Below are 4258 nucleotides of genomic sequence, written 5' to 3'. Positions count from 1 at the left end.
GAGGAGAATGATAGCAAGTCTGGCAGTGGGAATTTGGATGGAGGGTCTGGTGAAGTTTAGGATGCTGCAGATTAGCAGCCAAGGAGGAAATGCTATCACCGTCATACAGCTCAGAAAATCCAAGAGATGGAGACTTTGATCAAGGAGTGTCCTCACCCGGATGACAAACAACGACAAAGGCTCAACATTGAATTAGGTCTCAAGCCAAGGCAGGTCAAGTTTTGGTTTCAAAACCGGTGCACTCAAATGAAGGCTCAGCAAGACCGATCAGAAAAAGCTGTGCTGCGGGTTCATAACAAAAGCCTAAAAAATGAGAACTTAACTCTACGTGAAGCAGTGAAACATGCAATCTGTCATAACTGTGGAGGCCCATCTTTAGCAGGTGAAAAGGCTTATAGTGAGCATAATTTGCATATTGAGAATGCCCGATTAAAAGATGAGCTTGATCGAGTCTCAAGCATTGCATCAAGATATCTCGGAGGAAGACCGGACCATTCATTACCATCTGTGGCACTGCCGCCATTGATAACATCAACTCTAGATTTGGGAATGGGAGAACGAGCCTGGAAGTTAGGGAAATGGGCAATGGGGCTGTACTTGAACGGATCCAGAGCTGCATACACCACCACTAACCCAAAGATTTGAGAAGAAAATTATTTGGGAGGGTAGGTAGGAAGTTCAACAGATGGAGTAGGAGCAGGAGCAGGAGCCGAAGCCGTAGCTGGAGTCTTAGCCCCAGGTCACATGGTGGGTGGTCTGGTTATGCAAAGAGTCAGGATTATGAGAACTTTGACAAAATAAAAATGCAAAGTTTCCTATTCTGGTACTGATTCTTGAACTGAACATTAGACAAAATACCCAAAATGCAGATCCTGCTTGCTAATGAATGAATAGATATAGAATATGAAGTTTACTAACTGATAGTTTAATTATCCATTGTTCAATAGATAATTTGAAAATATGACTGGAAGAATGCACAAGGCAACATACTTCTGCTTATTCCAATGACGAAAAACCTGTCTGGAATAAGTGAACTATCCTCAAAACCATGTAACGCAGGCTTATCAACATAAAGGCGAGAACTGGACAGGGCGCTGAAAATTTCAGATATCATAGAGGATATCTGCACGCTTACTTCAGAATTGATGGATGAAGCAAATATATCGGGGCATGAAAGGATAGTGCATGCGAACAAAATATGTCACAGAGGAAAAGAAATGAAAAATGTACAGAGGTAAAGTTCTCTGTGAACGAAACCAGGAGAACCCATGACCAAGAGACAACAGAAATGTATTAGGATGCAATGTTGGGAAGGTTCAGATTTGCAACAAATCAATCAAGATTAACAAGATTAACATGCCCACAAAGGAGATTAGCAAAGCTCTTACTTGCAACAGATTTTCAAGTGAGGTATAGATATAAAAAAGAAAATTAAATTCAAGAAATGAAATGGATTAAAAATATTTTAAAATATGAGTAGACTAAGATATGAATTTGAAAAAGATAGGAAAACCCTTTGGCGGCAAGCCTTCCAAAGGGGGTTAGATGACAACTAATAGAAAATAAGTAGTAACCTGCACAAATTAGAGCAAACAAAAGTTAAACGGGTTTGGCGGTAAACCAGCCAAATAAAAAAAAAAAAATTCAATTTCTTCCATCTTAAAAAGATTAAAGAAGAAATTAGTGAAATCTTTCTCAAGAGTCTCCTTCGAATCGTACCTTAATGCAAACACTCAAAACAAAGATTAAACTGCTCTGATACCATGTTAGAAATGGAAAAAGAAATCTGTAAATAAACAATACCAGGAAAGAATCTAAGTGAGTAAATGCATGAAAAGATATTACCATAAAATAGGTGAGAGAAAGCTCACGCTCCAACACCATGAGACAAGATATTTGGAAAGGGGAAAGAAAAGAAAACCCCTTGTGACATTATGAATGAGGCATGAAAAGCCTAAGAAGGAAGAGAGAGAGAGAGAGAAATGCTCATACAATAATTGAGAAGAGGAAGAACCCTCATTGTTAAATGAGAGAAGAGGGTTATCTCTTAAATAGAGATGAGAGAGAGGAGTTAGAATGTAACTCCCATGTCTATGAATGCCACCATTCATAAGTGTGTGAGGCCAAGTGTGAGATTCCTCTTAAGGAGGAATAATCTAAAATTAGAAATTACAATATATATTTGTCCTCACATATTCCACTAGATGAAAAAATAAGATGTAGTGGAAAAAGGACAAAAAAGAAATATATTAGGATACCTTGGCTTATATCCTAATATATTACAACAATAAAGAAAGGAGTTCTAACCTTGGTTTATAAATACACCAAGGAAAGATTACAACTTCTAACAAAAATAATTTTATCAAAACTTAATTCTACTGATGCTTGACAAACAAAAAAATACTATCTTCAATGCCTGAATGAGCTCAACATACACTAAATGATAATGTTATGACATTTGTGTAACATCAAAGACAATACACAATTAATCAACTGTATCCAAAAATCTCCCTCTTTGGCATTGATGTATATTATAAAGGGAGTATACATAAAAGGGAGAAAATGTATATATCAAATGTGGAAAGATATAAAGTATATTGTATATATATATTTCTAAGTATCTATACATATAATGCTCCCTCATACATATATACAATATACTTTACATCTTTTTCACATCTAATATATGCATTTTCTCCCTTTTATGTATACTCCCTTTATAATATACATCTTCTCCCCCTTTTTGACATTAATGCCAAAGATGCATGCTATAGACTATACAGTAATGCTAAAATGTGAGAAGAAATATGAATGTATCTTTAAAATTTGCGCCATTGTCTTGTCCCAATTTTCTTGCAACACCATTGCATGTGTGCAATGTAACCTGAACTTTTGTTGAAAGTTCTATCATATGATCAGCAATTGAGAAGTTATTATCATGGATGAGCATTTTGGCATGTTCAATATGTTTCTACAATGAATTCATGTTTAGAAGAATCATGCCCTGAATGTCTACCAATGTAGCTCTTATTCTGGCTTCTTCTCTTAGCAATTTTGCCTGCATATCAGTTAGGAATTTGATCTTTGAATAGTGGGTAGAGCTATAACTCAGGTCAAGTTGCAGTTGATGTGCACTTGCCTGCAAATCTTCATCAATCTTTGATAGTTTGTCTCTTAGTTCCTTGGTGAAACTTGATGTATCACAGAGTTTACTAAATAATGTAGTTACATTGTTGCAGGAGGTCTCCAATGAGCCTAGAATAGTAGATAGCTCTACTTGATGAATATCAATCTTTTGAGCAATAAATTCCAGAACTTTATTCTCAAATTTCTTCTCATCTCTCTACAACAATTTGTCTTGTCCATTCAATCTTCATTGAATTTATAGACTGCCTCTACTAATTAAATCAAAATTGGTTGAGAAGTGTAAACCTTTGTATTTAGTGCCTCGATTAAAATATTCTTAGCACCTTTGACTATTTGAAATTCCTTATTTCTTTCTTCTCTAAGCCTTTGCTACTTAGCTTGATTCTGAAGAAGTTCTCCAAATGTTTGCATTTGATTAGGGTTAAGATTTGAGATGTCCTAATTAGGAATAACAATATCCTCATCAAGATCAATTTCTTCTTCCTTTTCTTTTCCTTTACCCAAAATTTTTGTGCTCAGTTGAGGCTTGGTCTCAACTATCTTTGCACTTATTATTTCATGCTAGGAATGGAAACAATTATAGAAATGGTAGGACTTGCTGAAAAGGTAGATACTACACTCATTGTTGAAATACCTAGTGTAACCAAAATTGATGTAGAGGGAAGTGTTGTCAGCTTAGTAGATGAAGTGCTTATCACTTATGTTAATGAAATACTAAGCTAGACAGGTGCAAAAATTTATTGAGTTCTTGTGCTTACAATGTTTGACATAATCAATCCTATAGTAGCTTTCTCTGGGCTTGATGTTTTTAATGTTTGGCTTAGAGAATGAGGAAGTCAAGCTATGACTATTTTAGCAATTTTCTTTGGGTCAATCTCCTTAGTGTTCTAAATTTTTGATAAGTCTTCCTCGATAGCTTCCTATCACTATTCCTCTTCCTCATCATATACATTGCATATAATGAGTTACTTCTTCATCTTTTTCTAGCTCATCATCATCCTTTTCACTAACATAAACCACAAAATCAATTGGCTTGTGAAGAAGATAAATGTTCTTCCATGTGTTTGGAGCATTCTTCACTACATGTTCAATGCCATTCATCAATATAAGA

This window comes from Cupressus sempervirens, chromosome 3 (genome assembly GCF_028749045.1).
Source record: "Cupressus sempervirens isolate cs-2001-9-10 chromosome 3, ASM2874904v1, whole genome shotgun sequence".
Lineage (NCBI taxonomy): Eukaryota > Viridiplantae > Streptophyta > Pinopsida > Cupressales > Cupressaceae > Cupressus > Cupressus sempervirens.
Note: the sequence above shows the minus strand (reverse complement) of the source record.